We start from the raw sequence: 25841 nt of genomic DNA on the forward strand, positions 1-25841 counted from the left end.
CACTCTGTTGGGCCACTTTTCAAATCCTAATATTTTTTCCTTTGTGCTTCTTATAAAAAAGAAAGTTTAACATTACAAATAGATAGGAAAATGACAAATTATGTGCATCATCCATATGCTTAAATAACTTTATAAAAAATTTAATATGGCAGATTATATTTTAAAAGTGCTAACAAGAAAGGTGATGGCAAGAGTTTCATGGACTTGTGGCATTACTTAGCATTATATTAGAAATTGGGTAGTTTATTTTTGCATCAATTTCTTCTTTAGGTTATATCTCTAGAACTTAGCACAGTTCCTTACACAGAGTAAATGTTTAATAAAAATATATTGAATTGAAACTAAACAAATTCCTAAATTTTTGGGGAAGAGGCTAAAACTGGATGGTTTAAAAAAATCTAGTCTATTTTTGGATAGAAGATTCATCCACATCCAGAGAAAGAACTATGGATACTCAATGTGGATTGAAGCATACTATTTTCACAGTTTTGTTGTTTTCTTGTGGCTTTTCCCTTTTGTTCTGATTTTTCTTTCCTATATGACATATGGAAAATATGTTAAAAACTGATTGTACATGTATAACCTGTATCAGTTGGCATGCTGTCTTGGAGAAAGGAAAGGTAAAGAAAGGGAAAAAACTGGAACTCAAAATCTTATAAAAATGAATGTTGAAAACCATCTTGCAATTGGAAAAATATATCATTAAAATTTTTAAAAATTTAAAAATAAATAAAAAATAACATTCCTCCAATCTAGTCTACTTATTACTATGCCAAATGATACACAATCAATACATTGCACAACTGAGTATTATATTTTCTTCTGGTATTAACTGGTTTTCTACTGGAATGCTAACAATTATAGCCATCAGATCTATTTTGCTATTTGCCTGGCCTGGCCTTACTTCTGAGCCTTAATGACCCTGATATTCTATGAAGTCAAACAATCAGAATTCCTGATAGAAAACAGTTAACTAGAAAGTTCAAATCCCAGCTCTCTCTTAAATCTGAAGATTGCAAAATTTCTAGCTCCTAGAAGTTACAACTTTCTAACAAATTTGGAATTATTAAAGAAGAGCCTAGTGGAAGTTAGCCTCAAGGAATAAGAAGGTGAGAGTTTGTTATGGGCCAGAACTCTGAACTTGAAATAAAGGATTCTTACAAGGTACTAAAAGTCAGTGGAATTGCTAGAGACTAATTTATCTAATTTACATGGTTCAGTATGATTGATTTAATTCTACAAGGAGATGTTATGGGCCAGAACTTGAAACAAGGTACTTAGTGGAATTACTAAGTGGAATTGAAGAGACAATGGTTAAATCTAGTTTAGCGTTGATTTAATCCTATAACAAATAATGGTTTCCCAGTGATATAATGATTGGTATATACTCAGTGTGGAGAATATAAGCTAGAAGCTATCAGGGCCAGAAAAAAACAGGCACATTAGAAGCTCTCGGAGGCCCAGACAGATTCATTCCATTATCCACCTTTGTGGTGGCTAGAGGCTGAAGCACAAACCTTTGGATTAGGAGAGACATCTGGAAAGAAGGCAAAGTACTGGCAGCAGGAGCTTAAGCTCTCAGAACTAAGGGGAGAAATTCAATTCGATCTTCAATCTTCCTGGTGGCTGGCCTGGACTCCTGCACTTCCCCCACTAAGAACAAGGCCAGATTGAAAGGTTCTCCAGAAAGCTGTCAAGCCTCAGGAAGAATAATAAAGGATCTGGATTATAAGAAAGCTAACCAGGCCCCAAGAAAGGAGACAACACTTTGAAAGAGATAATAAATGACTTGGACTTTAACACCTGGCTGCACTTGTGGTGATTATGGAACTGAAATGAAGGCTGCTCCCAGAGACCCCAAGGAAACAGAAACAGAGAACTTTACAAGAGTGTCATTGTTTTAATCTAATCAGTCCATTAATAAACATTTATCAAGTACTAATCATGTGCTGGACTTTGTGTCAGATATTAGGAAGATACACAAAATACACAAAATGGAACAATTTGAAGGTATTTATATTCTAGCACAGGAAACAATATGTGCATATGTAAGTATATACAATACCCAAGTAGAAACATTACAAATAGAGTATCATGTTCGTGTCAGAATGTTATAAAATAAGAACACTGATACCCTAGAAAGCATCCAAAGGATAGTTAGGGGTCATATGAGGATTGGTTGAAGAAAAAGAGATTGTTTAGCTTAGAAAAAAGAAGACTGGCAAGGATAGAATCATTCATCTAAGTCAAAACTATTAAAAGATTTGGGGACAATTCATCATTTTATTTTAAGACATTTTCTTTATTCCAGCTTAAAACAAAAACCAAAAAAATCTCTGCAAGTTTCAAACTCTGTTGACAAATTATTCTAACTTCTAGAGAAATCTGGAATTTTCTATAAATTCAACATAAGAAAAAGACCAATATAAATTATTAGGTTGTACAAAAAAATTCTTTAAGATAGGAGAAAAAAATTATGAAAAATCCAGATAAAGAAATATAGAAATATTGAGTGACCATTCCTGAAATGTTTAAGCATAAGTCAGAGACAATATTAAATGGTGTAATATGAATAATTCTCTATTTAGTTTTGATAGCTGATTGGGTTATTAGTTGTACGTGCAACATATTTATATAAATATGTGTATTTTTATTATTACTGTCTTCCTAAATTTTACAAAAAGAAGTAACATTGCAGGTTGGGGTATCTGCTTTTTAAAGCCATTCAATGTTTTGTACGAAGAAGTGTTTTATTGTATTGAATTTTGAACTTGTAAAGTGGGTACTGATTTTATGGTTTAATTTCAAGTATTCAGGTTGTTTTTTTCTCAGTAAATGGTTCACACAATACAATATACTTAGCAATGAACTTTTAAAAAAAGTGATGACAAATGGGAGAAGAAGTAAGAAAAGGTCATTGGGCTGGTGGATGTCTTGATAGTGTCTTCATATTTCTGAAGAACAATATCTAAAAGAGAGTGCAGACTGCTTCAATTTGCTTCTAAAGGTAGAGCTATAAAGGAGGAAAAGGAAGTTGCAAAGAGACAAATGTACACAATATATCAATAAGAACTACCCAAAATAGAAAGAGGTTGCTTTATCAAGTAGTGAATTCCTCTTTACCAGAAGTCAAAACGTAAAAACCAACTCTTTGTTGAGTATGGATTGGACCATATGGCTGAAGAGGTCCCTTCCAAACTTGAAATTCTCTGGTTCTGTATATTACAGGTGCTATTTTTGTCCTTAATTGCAGGAATGAATATAAAACTTGTTTACCCTAAATTATTTTTGCTAAATTTTATCTTGAAATCTGATGCCTCAAAAGATTAAAAAAAAAAAAAAACAGAAGTAAAAGTACAAATGCACATATTCAGTAATATTCTATATTTAATTATGTTCCCACATTTAAAACAAGTAGTTATATTAGTTGAGACAGTGTAGAATTGTCAATGCTGATAAGCCTTTTTTTTTTTTTTATCTTTCTTCTTCTTTCTTTCTTTCTTTCTTTATTTTGAAATTAAAAAAAAAAAACTTTTATTGACAGAGCCCCATGCCTGGTAATTTTTTTTTTTTTACAACATTATCCCTTGCACTCACTTTTGTTCTGACTTTTCCCCTCCCTCCCTTCACCCCCTTCCCCAGATGGCAAGCAGTCCTATACAAGTTAAATATGTCACAGTGTATCCTAGATACAATATATGTGTACAGAACTGAATAGTTCTCTTGTTGCACAGGAAAAATTAGATTCAGAAGATAACCTGGGAAGAAAGACAAAAATGCAAGCAGTTTACATTCATTTCCCAGTGTTCTTTCTTTGGGTGTAGCTGCTTCTGTCCATCCTTGATCAACTGAAATTGAGTTAGATCTTCTTTTTGTCAAAGAAATCCACTTCCATCAGAATACATCCTAATATAGTATCGTTGTTGAGGTATATAATGATCTCCTGGTTCTGCTCATTTCACTTAGCATCAGTTCATGTAAGTCTCGCCAATGCTCTCTGTATTCATCCTGCTAGTCATTTCTTACAGAACAATAATATTCCATAACGTTCATATAGCACAATTTACTCAACCATTCTCCAATTGATGGGCATCCATTCATTTTCCAGCTTCTAGCCACTACAAACAGGGCTGCCACAAACATTTTGGCACATACAGGTCCCTTTTCCTTCTTTAGTATCTCTTTGGGGTATAAGTTCAGTAGAAACACTGCTGGATCAAAGGGTATGCACAGTTTGATAACTTTTTGAGCATAGTTCCAAATTGCTCTCCAGAATGGCTGGATGTATTCACAATTCTACCAACAATATATCAGTGTTCCAGTTTTCCCACATCCCCTCCAACATTCTGCATTATCTTTCCCTGTCATTCTAGCCAATCTGACAGGTGTGTAGTGGTATCTCAAGAGTTGGCTTAATTTGCATTTCTCTGATTAATAATGACTTGGAGCATCTTTTCATATGGCTACAAATAGTTTCAATTTCTTCATCTGAGAATTGTCTGTTCATATCCTTTGACCATTTATCAATTGGAGAATAGAGTCAATTCTCTATATATTTTGGAAATGAGGCCTTTATCAGAACCCTTGACTGTAAAAATGTTTTCCCAGTTTATTGTTTCCCTTCTAATCTTGTCTGCATTAGTTTTGTTTGTACAAAACCTTTTCAATTTGATATAATCAAAATTTTCTACTTTGTAGTCGATAGTGATCTCTAATTCTTCTTTGATCATAAATTCCTTCCCCTTCCACAGGTCTGGGAGGTAAACTAGCCTATGCTCTTCCAATTTATTTATAATCTCATTCTTTATGCCTAGTCATGAACCCATTTTGACCTTATCTTGGTATATGGTGTTAAGTGTGGGTCAATGCCTAGTTTCTGCTATACTAATTTCCAATTTTCCCAGCAATTTTTGTCAAATAATGCATTCTTAACCCAAAAATTGGGATCTTTCGGTTTGCCAAACACTAGATTATTAAAGTTATTGGCTGTTTTGTCCTTTGAACTTAACCTATTCCATTGATCAACTAGTCTATGTCTTAGCCAATACTAGATGGTTTTAGTAACCACTGCTTTATAATATAATTTTAGATCTGGTACAGCTAAGCCACCTTCATTTGATTTTTTTTCCATTAATTCCCTTGAAATTCTTGACCTTTTGTTTTTCCATATGAACTTTGTTGTTATTTTTTCTAGGTTATTAAAATAGTTTTTTAGGAGTCTGATTGATATAGCGCTAAATAAATAGATTAGTTTAGGTAGTATTGTCATCTTTCTTATATTTGCTCGCCCAATCCAAGAGCATTTCATATTTTTCCAGTTGGTTAGATCAGACTTAATTTGTGTGGAAAATGTTTTGTAGTTTTGCTCATAAAGTTTCTGATTTTCCCTTGGCAGATAAGATTCCTAAATATTTTATACAATCGGTACTTAATTTAAATGGAATTTCTCTTTGTAACTCTAACTGTTGGGTTTTGTTAGTGATATATAAAAATGCTGATGACTTTTGTGGGTTTATTTTGTATCCTGCAACTTTGCTAAAGATGTGGATTATTTCTAATAACTTTTTAGTAGACTCTCTGGGGTTCTCTAAGTATACCATCATATCATCAGCAAAGAGTGATAATTTGGTTTCCTCATTGCCTATTCTTATTCCTTTAATCTCTTTCTCAACTCTTATTGCCAAAGCTAGCATTTCTAATACAATATTATATACTAACAGTGATAAGGGGCAACCTTGTTTCACGCCTGATCTTATTAGGAATGGTTGCAATTTGTCCCCATTACATATGATGCTTACTGATGGTTTTAATTACTGATTATTTTAGGGAAAAGTCCATTTATTCCTATACTCTCAAGTGTTTTTAATAGGAATGGATGTTGTATTTTATCAAATGCTTTTTCTGCATCTATTGGGATGATCATATGGTTTTTGTTAATTTGATTATTAATATGGCCAATTATACTGATTGTTTTCCTAATATTGAACCAGCTCTGCATTCCTGCTATAAATCCTACTTGACTGTGGTGTATTATCCTGGGGATGATTTTCTGTGGTCTTTTTGCTAATATCTTATTTAAGATTTTAGCATCAATATTCATTAGGAAGATTGATCTATAATCTTCTTTCTCTGTTTTCAACCTACCTGGTTTAGGTATCAGTACCATGTCTGTGTCATAAAAGGAATTTGGTAGGACTTCTTCATTCCCTATTTTTTCAAATAGTTTATAAAGCATTGGAGCTAATTGTTCTTTGAATGTTTGGTAGAATTCACATGTAAATCCATCTGGTCCTGGGAATTTTTTTTTAGGGAGTTGATTAATAGCGTGTTCTATTTCTTTTTCTGAAATGAGACTATTTAAGCCATTTACTTCCTCCTCTGATAATCTGGAAAGCCTATATTTTTGGAGGTAGTCATCCATTTCGCTTAGGTTATCAAATTCATTGGCATAAAGTTGGGCAAAGTAACCCCTTATTATTTCTTTAATTTCCTCTTCATTGGTGGAAAGTTCTCCCTTTTCATTTTTAAGACTGCTAATTTGAGTTTCCTCTCTCCCTTTTCTAATCAGATTTATCAAAGGTTTATCAATTTTATTGTTTTTTTCATAAAACCAACTCTTAGTTTTATTTATTAGTTCAATAGTTTTTTTTTTACTTTCAATATTATTAATTTCTCTTTTTAATTTTAGAATTTCAAGTTTAGTAATTGATTGGGGTTTTTTAATTTGGTCTTTTTCTAGCTTTTTAAGTTGCAAGCTCTTTCTCTATTTTATTCAAGTAAGCCTCTAAGGATATAAAATTTCCCCTTATTATCGCTTTAGGTGCATCCCACAAATTTTAGTATGATGTCTCATCATTGTCATTATCTTGAGTGAAATTATTAATTGTGTCTATAATTTGCTGTTTCACCCAATCATTCTTTAAAATGAGATTATTTAGTTTCCAATTATTTTTTGGTCTATTTACACCTAACTTTTTGTTGAATGTAATTTTTATTGCATTGTGATCTGAAAAGAAAGCATTTACTATTTCTGCCTTCCTGTATTTAATTTTGAGGTCTTTATGTCCTAATATATGGTCAATTTTTGTGTAGGTTCCATAAACTGCTGAGAAGAAAGTATACTCCTTTCTGTCACCATTCAGTTTTCTCCGAGATCTATCATACCTAATTTTTCTAATATTATTTATTATATATAAATTATTATATGTAAATATTTATGTATTACATTATATATATATTAAATATTTATATGTTACAATATATTATATATAAATATTTATATATTATTATATATATTTCTAATATTCTATTTACCTCTTTAATTTCTTTCTTATTTGTTTTGTGATTTGATTTATCTAAATCTGAGAGAGATCTCCCACTATTATAGTTTTGCTGTCTATTTCTTCTTGCAACTCTCAACTTCTCCTTTAGGAAGTTAGATGCTATACCACTTGGTGCATATATGTTTAATATTGATATTGCTTCATTGTCTATAGTACTCTTTAGCAAGATATAGTTTCCTTCTTTATCTCTTTTAATTAGATCAATTTTTGCTTTTGCTTGATCTGAGATAAGGATGGCTACCCCTCCTTTTTTGACTTCACCTGAAGCATAATAGATTCTGCTCTAGCCTTTTACCTTTACTCTGTATGTATGTCCCTGTTTTAAATGTGTTTCCTGTAAACAACATATTGTAGGGTTCTGACTTTTGATCCAGTCTGCTATCTGCTTCCTCTTTATAGGAGAGTTCATCCCATTCACATTTATGGTTAAAATTACTAATTCTGTATTTCCTGCCATCCTAATATCCCCAGATTATGCTTTTCTTTTTCTCCCTTCCTTCTCCCCCTTCCCTAGTATTAAACTTATTGGTCCCACTTGCATCACGCAGCTCTCCCTCTTTAGGATCTCTCCCTTTTCCTTTTGAATCCCTTCCCCTTTCTTGTATCCTTTCCTTATTATTCTTTTTCCTTTTCCCTTTTCCTCTCCCATTTTTTAATGATGTGAGAGAAGATTCTCTGTAAAACAAATATGTCAATTATTTCCTCTTTGAGCTGACTCTGATGAGAGTAGGATTCATACAATGTTCCTCCCCCTCTCTAAGTTCCCTCAGATATGATATCTGTGTAGTACATCATCACCTGTGTAGTTTCCCTCTTTTTATCTCCCCTTTTCCCTTTTTCTGACACTCCCCTTTCCATTTCTATTTGCCTTTTTTATGTTATATCGGTAAAATCAAATTATACATGTGGTTTTTATGTATATCCACAACAGAAATACAATTCCCAAGAATTCCTTTTACCTTTTTCTAATTCTCTTGAGTCCTGTTGTTGGAGATCAAATTTTTTGTTTAAGTCTGTTTTTTTTCCTTAGAAACAAATGGAATTCCTCTGTTTCATTAAATGTCCATCTTCTTCCATGGAAAAAATGCTCAGCTTAGCTGGGTAGTTTATTCTTGGCTGCATTCCAAGTTCTTTTGCCTTTTGGAATATCAGATTCCAGGCCCTTTGATCCTTTAATGTTGAGGCAGCCAGATCTTGTGTGACTCTTATTGTGGCACCTCAGTATTTGAATTGTTTTTTCCTGGCTGCTTGTAATATTTTTCCTTTAGTCTGAAAATTCTGAAATTTGGCCACAATAATCCTCGGAGCCTTTATTTTAGGGTCTTTTTCAGAAGGTGTTCGATGAATTCTTTCAACGCCTATTTTACCTTCCAGTTCTATTACTTCTGGGCAGTTCTCTTTGATGATTTCCTGTAAAATGGTATATAGGCTCTTTTTTTCATCATAATTTTCCAGTAGTCCAATGATCCTCAGGTTATCTCTCCTAGATCTATTTTCCAGGTCTGTTGTTTTTCCAAGTACATATTTGACATTTTTTCCAATCTTTCATTTTTTTGGTTTTGCTTGATTGATTCTTGATGTCTCAATGAATCAGTCATTTATATTTGTTCAGTTCTGATTTTTAGTGAGTCATTTTCTTCACTAGCTTTTTTTAACTTCTTTTTGTATATGTCCAATTGAGTTTTTAAATGAGTTGTTTTGCCCTATGGAATTTTTTTCCATTTCACTTTTTTTTTTTTTTTTTTTTTTTTAGTGAGTTATTCTTTTTCCAATTCTCAAATGCTACTTTCTTGGGAATTTTTAACCTTTTCCAATTCATAAATTCTGTTTCCCTGCATTTCTTGGGAATTTTTTACCTTTTCCAATTCACATTTCAGAAGTTGTTGCTCTCTTGCATAGCTTCTCTTTCCTTTCCCCATTTTTCTTCTAGTTCTCTTTTAAGGTTTTTAATAGTCTCTTCTAGGAGAGTCTTTTGTTTTGGGGATCAACAATTGTCTGAAGACTGTCTGCTATTAGTCTCTTCAGGGTTGAAAAGCTGCTCTCTTTCTGTATAGAAACTATCAATCATCCTTTTGAATTTTTTACTCATTTTGTTAAAGCCTGTAGGGCCTGCCTTCAGAGCCAGGTTACCAGCTTCCTTTGCAGAGCAGTGCTAGGTGTATGGATGGGTAGCTGTCCTGCCAGCAGGCTCAAAAAGCAACGAGATACTGGAGTGCTCTGGGAAAGAGTTCCCCACAGGGAAGTAACTCAGGCCTGCAGGGCCGAGCTGGGAAAGTGCCCTGCAAAGAACCCCAAAGTGTGGGATAACAACTGCCCTGGGGCTAGATGCTGAGCAGTGAGAGTTTCACTACCCCAAGCCAAAGCCCGCCCTGGGGCTGTGGGTATTAGCAGCTGAGCAGTGAATGGCGCTGCAGGGACCAGATGTGTCTCTGCCCCAGGAAGCACAGTCTGCTGGGGAAGTTCTATTGCCCCAGACTGATCCTCCCACTGTGCAGATTAGAGGCTGCCCAGGCTGTGCCCCCCGTGCAGTACAGATTTGTAACTACCCCACAAAAGCAAAAGCCCTGAATTGCAGGATGTGGCTACAGGGCTGTGTTAAAGGTCTTCCTGGGTCACTTCTGGGTTTGAGTGGTTACAGCCGGATCTTGTTAGTTTCTGGCGTTTTTTTAGAGTTTTAGGCTTTAATTTCTCTGACAGTTTACTGCTTTGTAATCAAGGCAGAGCAGTTAGCCTATAGCAGAATTGTCTCCATAACTTCTCTAGCCACAGAGATCACCCTGGCCCCTGGTCTGTTCAGGAAGCTAGTCTCTCACTGCCTGTGCTGATCTGTTCCTGGCCCCTCAGGACAAAACTTTCCTGGCAATCTTCCAGGTTATCTTCTGCTGGTAAACTGTGTGCTTCTAATCTTAATGAATTTAAACAGTGAAGAGCTATTTTTGAGGCTGAATTTAATAGTTGGTTATGAGGGGAATGAGAGGAACTTAAAAAGTTGGTGTGTCTTCTCCACCATCTTGGCTCCCGACTTTTTTTTTTTTTTTGATGACAAATAAGACTTTTTTAGAAACCCAAATTTTTAATCATTGGTAATCTGGTACATGATTTGAATATCTCAATAAAAATCATGTATAACAATTTTTTTTAATGAATAGAGAAATTAGCATATGAAACATTTTAAAACTGATGTCTCTGAATGGATACCTGAGATTCATTTTCCCCCAAAACAGTAAAAAAAGGTTCCATTACAGAAAGATGATTATTTTTAGCTTTTAGTGCCAATGGTGGGATAGAATGGAGAATATTTTTAGAGAATGTAACCATTTATGTTAGTAAAATGTTTATTTTACTTAGAACTTTAACTTTATTTGTCTTATACTATATAAATAATTTTTTACAATGACATTTTAAACTTTATAATAAGTCAATCATTTCTTCACTTTTTTCTTTTTAATCCAAGTGTATTTTGCTATGAAGCTTATATAAAATTATTTTAAAAGGTTCATACAACCTAGATAACCCCAGAGATTCCACTAAAAAGCTATTAGAAATAATCCACAACTTTAGCAAAGTTGAAGGATGCAAAATAAATCTACATAAATTCTCGGCATTTTTATACATCACTAACAAGAGATACAAAAAGAAATTCCATTTAAAATAATTGCCAGCATAAAATATTTGGGAATCTATCTGCCAAAGGAAAGACAGGAAGTATATGAGCAAAACTACAAAACAGTGTCCATACAAATAAAGTCAAATCTAAACATTTGGAAAAATATTAAGTGCTCTTGGATAGGTTGAGTGAATATGATAAAGATGACAATACTCCCTAACTAATCTATTTAGTGCTATACCAATCAGACTCCCAAGAAACTATTTTAACGACCTAAAAAAATAACAACAAAATTCATCTGGAAGAACAAAAGGTCAAGAATTTCAAGGGAAATAATGAAAAAAAAAATCAAATGAAGGTGGCCTAGCTGTACCAGATTTAAAACTATATTATAAAGCAGCAGTCACCAAAACCATTTGGTATTGGCTAAGAAGCAGAGTACTTGATCAGTGGAATAAGTTAGATTCACAGGACAAAATAGTCAACAACTATAATAATCTACTGTTTGACAAACCCAAAGACCCCAGGCTTTTGGGATAAGAATTCACTATTTGACAAAAACTGCTGGGAAAATTGGAAACTAGTATGGCAGAAACTAGGCATTGACCCACACTTAACACCATATACCAAGATAAGATCAAAATGGGTCCATGATTTAGGCATAAAGAACAAGATCATAAATAAATTAGAGGAACATAGGATAGTTTATCTTTCAAATTTGTGGAGGAGGAAGGAATTTGTGACCAAAGAACTAGAGATCATCATTGATCGCAAAATAGAAAATTTTGATTATCAAGTTAAAAAGTTTTTGTACAAACAAAACTAATAGAGACAAGATTAGAAGGGAAGCAATAAGTTGGGAAAACATTTTTACAGTTAAAGGTTCTGATAAAGGCCTCATTTTCAAAATAACAAGAGAATTGACTCTTAATTTATAAGAAATCAAGCCATTCTCCAATTGATAGATGATCAAAGACTATGAATAGACAATTTTCAGATGATGAAATTGAAACTATTTCTAGTCATATGAAAAGGTGCTCCAAATCATTATTTGTAATGTTCTGGTTAGCTTTCTGAAGGTCTTGGGACCAGCCTTCATTTTAGCAGAGTAATCACCACCAGAATAGTCAGGGATAAAGTCCAAATTTTTTATTATCTCCTTCATAGTCTGGGGCCTGGGGCTGGACCAGCCTTCTGAAGGCCCTCCGGAATGGGTCTTGGTTTCAGTGGAGGAACAGCAGGTGAGCCATCATGAGGCAGATGAAGATGGAATGTCTCCATTCCCGTTCTTGTTGGCTCTTATATACTCTACTATAATTACATCATTGTAGGTGTCAATCTTGTGGAATTAAGTACATGTAAACTAGAGAATCATTATCTTAATTTCACTGAATTAACACCTTGTTATACTTCTCCAGAATTCTGCCCTTTACATCTATTGATCAGAGAAATTCAAATTAAGACAACTCTGAGATACCACTACACACCTCTCAGATTGGTTAGAATGACAGGGAAAGATAATGGGCAATGTTGGAGAGGATGTGGGAAAACTGAGACACTGATACATTGTTGGTGGAATTGTGTGCTCATTAGAGTTGATGTTTGTAAAAATTCCAACAATTGTGAATGGATCCAACTATTCTGAAGAACAATTTGGAACATACTCAAAAAGTTATCAAACTGTGCATACCCTTTGACCCAGCAGTGTTTCTACTGGGCTTATAAACCAAAAAGATCATAAAAAAGAGAAGAGGACCCACATGTGCAAAAATATTTGTGGCAGCCCTCTTTGTAGTGACAAGAAACTGGAAATGGATGAATGCCCATCAGATGGAGAATGACTAAGTTATGGCATATGAATGTTATGGAATATTATTGTTCTATAAAAAACAATCAGCTGGAAGATTTCAGAAAGGCCTGGAGAGACTTACATGCACTGATGCTGAGTGAAATGAGCAAGACCAGAAGATCATTATATACTTCAACAACAATACTATATGAGGATCAATTCTGATGGAAGTGGCTCTCTTCGACAATGAGAGGATCCAAACCAGTTCCGTTTGATCAGTGGTGAACAGAATCAGCTATACCCAGTGAAAGAACAATGGGAAACGAGTGTGGATCACAACACAGCTTTTCCAGCATTTCCACTCTTTCTGTTGTTGTTGATTGCATTTTTGTTTTTCTTCCCAGGTTATTTTTACCTCATTTCTAAATCCGATTTTTCTTGTGCAACAAGGTAACTGTATAAATATGTATACATATATTGTATTTAACATATACTTTAACATGTTTAACATGTATGGGACTGCCTACCATCTGGGGAGGAGGTAGGGGGAAGGAGGGGAAAAGTTGGAAATTAAGTTTTTGCAACGGTCAATGTCGAAAAATTACACATTGCATATGTTTTGTCAAAGCTATAATTAAAAAAAAAAAAGATACATACAGTCAAAGCTATGAGTATTTATCTAGTAGCAACGTATGCCTGTGAGAATTGGACTATAAGGAAAGCACCACAGAATCAATATTTTTTTTCCTTTTTTAAAAAAGTTTTTTATTTTCAAAATATACATAAAGATAGTTTTCAACATCCATCCTTGCAAAATCCTGTGTTCTAATTTTTTTCCTCTCCCTTATCCCCACTTCCCTCCCCTAGATAGCAAGTAATCCAATATAGATTAAATATGTGCAATTCTTCTCAACACATTTCCACACTCATCATGTAGCATAAGAAAAATTAGATCAAAAAGGGGAAAAAAATGAGGAAAAAAAAAAAGCAAGCAAATAACAAAAAAATGTGAAAATACATTCAATCCCCATAGTTCTCTCTCTGGATGCAGATGACTCTTCACAACAAGTCTATTGGAATTGGCGTGAATCACTTCATTGCTGGAAAAAGCCACGTCCACCAGAGTTGAACATCATATAATCTTCTTGTTGCTATGTACAATGTTCTCCTGGTTCTACTCACTTCATTTAGCATCAGCTCATTTATGTCTCTCCGGGCCGTTCTGAAATCGTCCTGCCGATCATTTTTTATAGAACAATAATATTCCATTACAGAATCAATACTTTCAAACTAGTGCTGGAGAAGACTTTAGGAGTCCTTTAGATGGCAAATCACTGGAAGGGCAAATGCTGAATATGAAGCTGAAATACTCTGGCTACATAATGAGAAAACAGGCCCCTCTGAAAAAGATCCTGATGTTGGGAAAAATTGAAGGCAAAAGGAGAATAGGATGATAGAAGACGGGAAGTGTCATGGAAGTAATAAAAAAGCAAAAGCCCAAACTGACTTTGGGAGTTAGTAGAAGACAGAAAGTCCTGGTATGCTTGGTCCATGGGATCAAGAAGAGTTGGATATGGCCAATAAACACATAAAAAAGACCAATGTACTATGCTTTCTTTGGCAACATCAATAATATGGAAATATGTTTTGTATGACTGTACAAATAAAACCTTTATCAAATTGCTTTGCATCTGGAGGAAGGGAGGAGAAGGAGAGAGAAGAGTATTTAGAATAAAAAATTTTTTTTTTATAAAATGAAACGAACATTAAAGAGTATTTTCATATAAAATTGGGAAAAATAAAATATTCAGAAAAAGACCAATGTACCTAGCTACATATGCAGACTTGACTGTAACATAATTATCACAGAACATATGTTTTCTTATGGATAAAATTTAAATAATAGATTATCAGTTATTACGGGTGCAACCTGCTAGTGTCTGCTGGAGATCTAATTCTGTGCAGCAGAATAGATCCCTTCATTGAAAGGATAATGACACAAGGAGACTGAGAGGCAGTTGCATTCTCTGACCTCTCTCCTCTTCCCTCTTGTCTCCAATTTATTTCATTCCCAATCCACAAGCAACATCTGAATCAATAAAGGCTGAGTTGCAATTCCTTTGAGTGTGTGATGATTCATAGATGTGGGAGCTTTTGGAGAACTGACCTGTCCCTTCACACTTAGGAATGGTCCTTAACAGCCAGTGGCAAAAATACCATGTCTCTCCTTTTCCCCAAAATGATTGAAGTGAATCAGGGTGAAAGAAGGTTAAAACTTGGTTGTTCTGGCAGAGTGAGGGGTGAGGAAGAAAAGGAAGGAAGAAATTAAAAGCTAAATGTAGGAATCTGAACTACTTAGAGGCAACTAGGTGGTATCACTCAGAGAGTACTAGATTTGGGGTCAAGAAGACCTTAGTTCAAATTCTGCCTCAGACACTTACTAGCTGTATCACCCTGAGCAAATCACTTTGCTCAGCCTGTTTCCTCATCTGTAAAATTAGGGATAGTAATAGGGCTTATTTCTCAGACTTGGTGTAAGGATTGGATGAGATGATATACATGTAAAGTTCTTTGTAAACTATAAAACTCTATGCTAACTACTCTAATCTAATCTAATTAATGCTAATTAAATTATTACACAAGATATTATTTAATATTAATTATATTGTTAATTTATTAACCATTAATATTATAATTATAATAATTTTATTACCAATAAATTATAATTAATATTAATTAAATTATTGATCAATTAATTAAAAAATTAAGATTACAGCAAGATTCCCCCCAGATAAGTGATTTTCTAATGAACTTCAATAGATCCTTGTCTCATGTCTTCAGAAGTACAGTAATTTCAATTTCTCATCCACCTGTACTTAGCGGTTTTCTTGTAAATTCTCATCATGAAATTCCAGTCCTAAAACTAGAAACATCAGACAAAACCAAAGCTCAGGGAGATCAATCATATTAAGCTTAAGAGACACAATTTGAATGCAGGACTTCTAAAGCCAGTGTTCTTTCTATTCATTGTGCCTTTGGGTGATGAGAACTTTCTCCTTATTTTCTCACCATGGGCCATCAATATGTTATTATTCACTCTTGATATGTAACTACCTTCTTTTCGATCTAATTATTTTATTTTCCTTGCTTACATGTAAAACAATTTTTAACATTTGTTTTTAAAGTTTTGCATTCCAGATCTCTTCCTTTCTCTCTACGCACCCCTCAAGCTGAGAAGGCACATATGGAATCATATAAAACATTTCCATAAAAGTCATGATGTTAAAGAAAATGTAATTTTTCCCTCCTTCCCCAAAAAGTTAAAAAAAAAAAAAAAGGTACGCTTCAATCTATATTCAGACACAAATCTTTATTTCTCTGGGTTATAGACAGCATTTTTCATTAAAAGTCCTTCAGAGTGGTTTTGGATCACAGTAATACTAAGAATAGCAAAGTCATTCACAGCTGATCCTCCCACAATACTGCTATTTACTTCCTATACATATCACTTTGAATGAACTCATATAAGTCTTTGCAGGTTTTCCTGATAGCTTGCTGCTTTTCCTTTCTTCTAGAACAAGTTTTCCATCATAATCACATACCACAATTTACTCAGCCATTTTCCAATTAATGGGGATCCCCTCAATTTCCAATTCTTTGCTCTGAGAAAAGAGCTGCTATAAATACTTTTGTACATAAAAGCCCTTTTCTTTTTTAAAAAAAAATGTCTTTTAGGATATATGCTCAGTAGTGGTATTCTCAGGTCAAAGGGTATGCATGATTACATAGTGCTTTGACCATAGTTTCAAATTGCCCATTCCTTTCTACATTCATCATTTTCCTTTTCTGGCTCAGCTAATCTAATAGGTATGAAGTTCTTCAGAATTGTTTTAATTTGCATTCCTCCAATCAATAATGAGTTAGAATACTTTCCTTACCCCCAATATCAGATGAATTTTCCTTGACAATTTCTAGAAAGATGATATCTAGGCTCTTTTTTTGATCATGACTTTAAGGTAGTCCAATATTTTAAAAATGATTTCTCTGGGATTTATTATTATTACCGGGCAGTTGTTTTTCCGATGAGCTATTTCACAGTTTTCTAATTTTTTTCATTCTTTTGGTCTTGTTTTGTTTGTTGATTTCTTATAAAGTAAGTAGCTTCCATTTGCTCAATTCTAATTTTTGAGAAATTATTTTTCTCCTGAGCAGCAGATAAATAGCCTGATTAGTTTATATGAAAACTGTTTGTATCTTTTGCTCATTTATCAATTGAGAAAATCTTTTTTTTCATTTTCATTTTAAAAAATTTTACTTAGTTCTCTATACAGTTGAGAAATGAAACCTTCACCCAAAGAATTTGCTTTAAATGCCTTTCACAATTACTGCTGCTAATTGTATTTCCTCCACTCATTTATTCTAATTTCTCTATCCTTTCACCTTATCTCTCCTTTGATTCTAACTACCCCCTCACTCAATGTGTTTTCCCATCTATCACCTCCCCCTTCTCATATCTTCTTCCTCTCCAAGTTTCCTGCAGTCTAAGATATATTTCTTTCTTTTTTTTTTTCTTAAGTTTTTATTGATAGAACTCATGCCAGGGTAATTTTTTTACAGCCTTATCCCTTGCACTCACTTCTGTTCTGATTTTTCCCCTCCCTTCCTCCACCCCCTTCCCCAGATGGCAAGCAGTCCTTTACATGTTAAATAGGTTACAATATATCCTAGATACAATATATCTGTGCAGAACTGAAGAGTTTTCTTGTTGCACAGGGAGAACTGGATTCAGAAGATATAAATAACCCGGGAAGAAAAACAAAAATGCAAGCAGTTTATATTCATTTCCCAGTGTTCTTTCTTTGGGTGTAGCTGCTTCTGTCCATCCTTGATCAACTGAAATTGAGTTAGATCTTCTTTTTGTCAAAGAAATCCACTTCCATCAGAATACATCCTCAAACAGTATTGTTGTTGAGGTATATAATGATCTCCTGGTTCTGCTCATTTCACTTAGCATCAGTTCATGTAAGTCTCTCCAATCCTCTCTGTATTCATCCTGCTGGTCATTCCTTACAGAACAATAATATTCCATAACGTTCATATACCACAATTTACTCAGCCATTCTCCAATTGATGGGCATCCATTCATTTTCCAGCTTCTAGCCACTACAAACAGGGCTGCCACAAACATTCTGGCATATACAGGTCCCTTTCCCTTCTTTAGTATCTCTTTGGGGTATAAGCCTAAGATATATTTCTATACCCAACTGAGTGTGTATATAATTTCCTCTTTGAGCCAATTCTGATGAGATTAAAGTTCATTCACTCTTCTCCACTGTGAAGGCTTTTTCTTGACCCATTTTGACAGATAATTTACATTATTTCCATGTCCCCCTTTTCTCTTCTCCCAGTATATTACAATCTCCTTAATTCTATTTTTGAAAGATATTATCCCTTCATGTTCAACTCACACCTGTGTCCTCTGTCTATATATTACTTTTTCTAACTACCCTAATAATGAAAAAGTTCTTATGAATTACAAATATCATCTTTCTATATAGGAACGCAAACATTTTAACTTATTAAATCTTTTATGATTTCTCTTTCCTGATAACCTCCTTATGCGTCTCTTTTTTGAAAGTAAAATTTACTATTTTTCATTTTTTGCTGCTTGAAAATCCTCTAAGATCCATCTTTTCCCCTGAGGGATTACACTCAGTTTTTCTGGGTCACTGAATTTTGGTTGTAATTATAGCTCCCTTGCTCTTTGGAATATCATATTCTAAGCCCTTCAATTCTTTAATGCATTAGCTGCTAAATTTTGTGTTATACTGACTGTGGCTCCATCGTACTTAAATTGCTTCTTTCTGGATGCTTGTGATATTTTCTCCTTGACCTGGGAGAATCCTGAATTCCTGGGAATTTTTACTTTGGGATCTCCTTTTAGGAAGATATAAGCAGATTCTTTCAATTTCTATTTTAATCTTTGCTTCTAAAATATCAGGACACTTTTCCTTAACAATTTCTTTAAAGATGATGTTTAGGCTCCTTTTTTTGATCATGGCTTATATAGAATAATTATCTCTCTTGGAGCTATTTTACCAGTCAGATGTTTTTCCATTGAGATATTTCACATTGTTTTCCATTCGTTCTTTTCAATCTTTTGGTTTTACTTAATTGTTTCTTAATTTCTCATAAAGTCAATAGTTCCATTTGTTCAATTCTAATTTTTAATAAATTATGTTCCCCCTGATTGGATACCTACCTGTTGGGGAATGGCTAAATAAGCTATGACACATGAGTGTTATGGAATATTATTATTCTATAAGAAATGATTAACAGAATGATTTCAGAGGGGCCTGTAGAGACTTACACTAACTGACACTAAGTGAAGTGAGCAGAATCAGGAGATCATTATACATAGCAACAAGACTATGTAATAATCAACTGTGATGGACTTGGCTCTTTTCAACAATGAGATAATTCAGACCAATTCCAACAGACTTGTGATGGAGAAAACCATCTAAATCCAGAAAGAAGATTGTGGGGACTGAAGGTGGATCATAACAGTATTTTCATCTTTGTTGTTTGCTTTTTTTTCTTTCTCATTTTTTCCCTTTTTGATCTCTTTTCTCTTGTGCAGCATGATAAATATTGAAATATATTGAGAACTGTAAATGTTTAACCTCTATTATTTGCTATCTATGGGAGGAAGGTAAAAAGGAAAAAATTAATTTTTATTTACTTTCTCCTTAAAAAAAATTATTTTTCCCACTGAGTTTTTGTACCTCCTTTTCAATTTTGCTTTGTAAGACATTCTTCTCCTTATTGGCTTTTTGTACTTCCTTTTACATCACTATCATTTCTTTCTCCAATTTTTTTTCTACTTATATTACTTGATTTTCAAATTCCTTCTGAGCTCTTTCACGGTCTGAGATCAATTTTTATTTTTCTTGGAGGCTTTGGAAGTATAAACTTTGACTTTATCATCTTCTTCTGAGTATGTGTTTTATTTTCTTTGTCACCACAGTAACTTTCTATGGTCAGAATATTTTTCTGTTGTTTATTCATTTCCCCAGCTTATTACTTTTCTCTTCTCTAGGAATAGTTTGATGGGCACTCTCGATTTGGGAAGAACAGATTTCAGAGGAAGGTTAGGTAGGTAGGAGCCCAAATGGATCAAAATTCTAGAGAGAAAATCAGATTATGAGGAATGGAAAGCTTTTGAAAAAGAAATTCTGAAGAAACAAAACAATTCTTATGATGATCTACTAAAAGAAAAAAAGGAAAATTTTCTAAAGAGACTAATCTAAATATATAGGGAATAAAAAAATTGATTTTAAAATCTGAAAGCAAAGATAGGTTGAAAGCAATAAATAAAAAGATCAGACATGATCTTGTAAGAACTGTGTTAGCTGGATAGAGCACCAGCCCTGAAATCAGGCCTCAGACACTTAACACTTCCTAGTTGTGTGATCCTGGACAAGTCACTTAACCCAATTACTTCAGGGAAAGTAAAAAAAAAAAAAAACCAGTGTTAGTACTGGGCTCCCAATGAACTAAATGAGGAAAATCAAAGACAAGAAAAATTATTTTCTCAGCTATACTGGAGAAAGAAGAAAATCAGGATGGGCCCTTGTTTAGGGTGAATAAAGACTGCCCTAAAAATAACAGAATACAGTTTCTTTGCCAAAGAGAATGTCCTTTGGAATAGAAAGAACAGAAAAAATGTGGTCAAAAGAAATGTGATACCTAAAGTAAAATAAGGAGACAGTAGAAGAGTATTCAGCTACCATTGATGAGTTCAGGTCACCTGGCCCAAATGACTGAATCTGAAAGAACTAAAAGAATTGGGAATTCTTATTGATGAACTTATTCATCTGATCTTTCAAGGATCACAGGGAAGACAAAAAATAACTGTAGAACTAGAGAGGGCAAATATCCTGCCTTTTAAAAAAGGGGAAAGGGAAGAGGATAATGAAGCTGCAAACTTTAGGCCAGTTATCCTGACTTTTTTTTTTAGCCAAATTCTAGAAAATAGTATTAAAAGAAGATTTTTTTTTAAAATTTTTTATTTAATAATTACATTATATTGACACTCGTTTCTGTTCCGATTTTTTTTTCCCCTCCCTCCCTCCACCCCCTCCCCTAGATGGCAAGCAGTCCTTTATATGTTGGATATGTTGCAGTATATCCTAGATACAATATATGTTTGCAGAACCGAACAGTTCTCTTGTTGCGTAGGGAGAATTGGATTCAGAAGGTATAAATAATCCGGGAAGAAAAACAAAAATGCAGATAGTTTACATTCGTTTCCCAGTGTTCTTTCTTTGGGTGTAGCTGCTTTTGTCCGTCATTTATCAATTGAAACTCAGGTCTCTTTGTCAAAGAAATCCACTTCCATCAAAATATGTCCTCATACAATATCGTTGTCGAAGTGTATAATGATCTCCTGGTTCTGCTCATTTCACTTAGCATCAGTTCATGTAAGTCTCGCCAGTCCTCTCTGTATTCATCCTGCTGGTCATTTCTTACAGAACAATAATATTCCATAACATTCATATACCACAATTTACCCAGCCATTCTCCAATTGATGGGCATCCATTCATTTTCCAGTTTCTAGCCACTACAAACAGGGCTGCTACAAACATTTTGCACATACAGGTCCCTTTCCCTTCTTTAGTATTTCTTTGGGATATAAGCCCAATAGAAACACTGCTGGATCAAAGGGTATGCACAATTTGATAATTTTTTGGGCATAATTCCAGATTGCTCTCCAGAATGGTTGGATTCGTTCACAACTCCACCAACAATGCATTAGTGTCCCAGTTTTCCCGCATCCCCTCCAACATTCATCATTATTTTTTCCTGTCATCTTAGCCAATCTGACAGGTGTGTAGTGGTATCTCAGAGTTGTCTTAATTTGCATTTCTCTGATCAATAATGATTTGGAACACTCTTTCATATGAGTGGTAATAGTTTCAATCTCATCCTCTGAAAATTGTCTGTTCATATCCTTTGACCATTTATCAATTGGAGAATGGCTTGATTTCTTATAAATTTGAGTCAGTTCTCTATATATTTTGGAAATGAGGCCTTTATCAGAACCTTTAACTGTGAAAATGTTTTCCCAGTTTGTTGCTTCCCTTCTAATCTTGTTTGCATTAGTTTTATTTGTACAAAGGCTTTTTAATTTGATGTAATCGGAATTTTCTATTCTGTGATCAGTAATGGTCTCTAGTTCATCTTTGGTCACAAATTTCTTTCTCCTCCACAAGTCTGAGAGATAAACTATTCTATGTTCCTCTAATTTATTTATAATCTCGTTCTTTATGCCTAGGTCATAGACCCATTTTGATCTTATCTTGGTATATGGTGTTAAGTGTGGGTCCATGCCTAATTTCTGCCATACTAATTTCCAATTATCCCAGCAGTTTAAAAGAAGATTTTTAAAAAGGTAAGTGATCTCAGAAAGTCATTATGGTTTCACCAAGAACACATTATGCCAGACACTATTCAGATGTATCAAATTTAACTAACCTATGCATGCAAGTATTAAAACTAAATAACCAAAACTATTCCTCCAAAGGGAAAATGGTAATGTGACAGAGATAATAGGTTAAAATAAAAGTTGAAATATCATCGGTAAAGGCATATTATCTATGTGTTCTATCCAAATTTAAATTTTGTAGTTGTTTATTAAAATTTTTGTCTTCTATAGCTTGAATTGAAATGACAATTATCAATGAAATTGATTGTATCCAAAGTGAATTTTTTCACAGTGACATTAAAGTTTCCTTCTTCCAAGAAGCATTTCCTTAGAATTCCAATAGTGCAGTATCCATAAGAATTGATGTCACTGGTTTCCTTCACTTATAGTTAACACTGTCTAGGAAACAGGGGGAAGTAATTTAAAAGTGTAAAAGCATCAAAAGATGATTAGGATTTCATTTTCTACCTTTGGGGAATAAAAGCAGAATTGGGAATATTGAAAACTTCATAAAAGTTAGATGTTAAATATCTTCTTTAAACTCTAATCAGTAGAAATTCCTTAGCTATAAAAACTTTAGTCTGGGTAAGGCTAGAGCTAAAGTTTCAATATATTCTGAAGATTATCTTTCAGATAGGTGTTTAATGTGCCCATTATCTTTGTTAGTATTGGTAGATATGTTTTCAAGAAAGTCAATTTAATTGTGGTAAAGTCATTCATAACGTGACAATTAAGGCAAAATCACCTTTTGTAGAAGCACATAGGTATATGACATGGAAACAGATTAGTAGAACTTATTTTATTACTATTGTGATATTAATACCACTCAAAACTCTTTTTCTTTTCTTTTCTTTTTTTTTTTTTTTGGTGTGTGTGTGTGTGTGTGTGTGTGGCAATTGGGATTAAGTGACTTTTTCAGGATCACACACCTAGTAAATATTAAGTATCTGAGGCTGAAATTGAATTCAGATCCTCTTGACTCTGGGGCCAGTGCTCTATCCACTGCACCAGCTCGTTGCCCCTACTCAAAATAGTTTCAAAGATAATGTGAACAACTTACCAATTACATGTTGTGATGTCATTAACATATTTAGCAACATATGTTGTCAACATGTTGTCATATGCAATAACCTATATACAAGATTGGCCTAAAACATTCACTGTTTAAAAGAGAAATAAGAGCGTCAGTTTTTTCATCTGTTTTAATAAGAAATGAACTAGAAAATTTCTCAAGTCCTTTTGAGTTTTAAATACTATAGACTTTAGGAGGAAACTAATTGCCAGACATTCTTTTTTTATTTGGCCATATATAGAAAACATTTGTTTTATTTAAAGAAATCTGCTAATTTATGGGTAAGGCTTTCTTCTAAATTTTTTTGCCCCTTCCCCCTTATTCGAGCTCCTAGGCTACTGGAGATATAAATTTGAACTTATTTCACTTACTTCCTATTTTTTGGTGATTAAAATTTTGCTAAGCCCTTACTGACTCTAAAGAGTACCTCTTTACCACTACACACCTTTCAGATTGGCTAAGGTGACAGGAAAAAATAATGATAAATGTTGAAGGGGATGTAGGAAAACTGGGACACTAATATGTTGTTGGAATTGTGAACTTATCCAATCATTCTCAAGAGCAATTTGGAACTATGCCCAATAGACTATCAAACCACACATATTCTTTGATCCAGCAGTGACTCTACTGGGCCGATATCCCAAAGAGATCATAAAACAGGGAAAAAGACCCACATATGCAAAAATGTTTGTGGCAGCCCTCTTTGTAGTGGCAACAAACTGGAAATTGAGTGGATGCCCATCAACTGGACAATGGCTGAATAAGTTATGATATATGAATGTTATGGAATATTATTGTTCTATAAGAAGCAATCAATAGGATGATTTCCAAAAGACATGGAGAGACTTATAGTTAAGTGAAGTGAGTAGAACCAAGAGAACATTGTACACAGCAACAACAAGATTATATGATCAATTCTGACGGATGTGGCTCTTTTCAACAATGAGATGATTCAGGCCAATTCCAATAGGCTTGTGATGGAGAGAGCTATCTGCATCCAGAAAGAGGCTGTGGGAACTGAATATGGACCACACCATAGTATTTTCACCTTTTTTTGTTGTTTACTTGCTTTTTGTTTTCTCATTTTTTTTTACTTTTTGATCTGATTTTTCTTGTGTAGAATAATAAATGTGGAAACATGTATAGAAGAATTGCAAATATTTAACATATATTGGATTATCTGCTGTCTAAGGGAGGGGGTACAGAAAGGTAGGAAGAAAAATTTGGAACACAAGGTCATGCAAGATTAAATGCTGAAAACTATCTTTGCATATATTTTGAAAATAAAAGCTTTTTTTTTTTTTTAAAAAAAAATACCTCCTACTGTCACTACCAATTTAAATGGTTATGTAAATAACCAGAGGAACACAATTCTGACACATATATGCTAATAAAAATCTAAAAAAAGCATTAGGCCAAATAATTATCAAGAATTTCAAAGAGAAACTATATTAAATACCTTTACTTAGTTGAAATTTTGCAAAAAGGCAGCTAGAAGCCTAGGTTCTAGAGGAGAATTACTGAAAAGAAAGTGATCAAGAGCTGAAGTAAATAGGATGGAAATCTTTCTGGCTGATATGCTTCAGAAGTATAAGAAATTAAAAGCATTAAAACCAAAACACTCCTGACAACAAATAGCTAGGGATGGGAATAGAGGGTAAAAGTTATATAGGATAGGGGGGTGGGAAGGGAAAGTATGTGTGAAGACATACCAGATAAAAATGTCAATAGCAGGGACCCAAGTCCAAAATAGGGCCCAAGCAATGTATCCAAGAATACAAGATGATGCAGAGAGCCTAGCCCTGGCACAAAGTCCAAATAAAGACTTCACACTGGAGATAAAAGTAAATGGAGGAAGATACCAAAGGCCATGATAACAATGCTTAATGAATGTTTGGTGACTTTATTTGAAAGAAATAATATGAACCTAGGAACACAAATAAGACAAACTAAAAAAGTAATTTTACAACAATTCCAAGCAGATCTTAGAAAGAAAAGGATAAGATAGTGATAAAAACTATGCAAGAATGTTTCAAATCACTAAGAATATTTTTCTAATTGTTAGTGATGGACTACTTATTTTATATGATTGAAAATTGACCATATTTTTTTTTATCATTTATGTCCTGGAAAAGGTTCTTGAGCTGGAAAAGTCACTTACTAGTTCATTCAATGCCTCACTTGTAGATAAAGAAATTGAAACCTAAAGAGGAAGTGACTTGACCAAAAATCACACAGCTAATTAATAACTAACAGTCAGCACTGGAACTGGATTCAATGCTTTTCTGCCTTGCTTGATTTCTTCCTGTTGCTTTTCTAGTCCTAGATGAGGTTTTATATTATATCCAAACTGCTGAAACAAGCATATTAAGGTACTGTTGCTAGAATTGTGAAATTAATTTAATTGTTCTGGAAAACAATTTGGAATAAAAGAAACTCACTAAACTATGTATTTTGACCCAGCAATACCATTCTCTGGCATATCCTAAGTAGGTATTTACTACACATATTAGTTACAAAAATTTTGTTTTCTTTCCTCTCA

At 33.8% G+C, this 25841-nt stretch overlaps 1 protein-coding gene and 1 long non-coding RNA gene across 5 annotated transcripts in view; one reads left to right on the forward strand and one right to left on the reverse strand.

Moving 5' to 3' along the window:
- PIAS1 (protein inhibitor of activated STAT 1) overlaps positions 1–25841 on the reverse strand; it is a 205368-nt gene that overhangs the window by 72718 nt on the left and 106809 nt on the right. The window lies entirely within an intron of this gene.
- LOC127551230 (uncharacterized) lies at positions 1105–24598 on the forward strand. Its single transcript, XR_007951033.1, has 2 exons — positions 1105–4157; positions 17942–24598. It is a non-coding gene; the product is annotated as an uncharacterized LOC127551230 (long non-coding RNA).

This window comes from Antechinus flavipes, chromosome 2 (genome assembly GCF_016432865.1).
Source record: "Antechinus flavipes isolate AdamAnt ecotype Samford, QLD, Australia chromosome 2, AdamAnt_v2, whole genome shotgun sequence".
Lineage (NCBI taxonomy): Eukaryota > Metazoa > Chordata > Mammalia > Dasyuromorphia > Dasyuridae > Antechinus > Antechinus flavipes.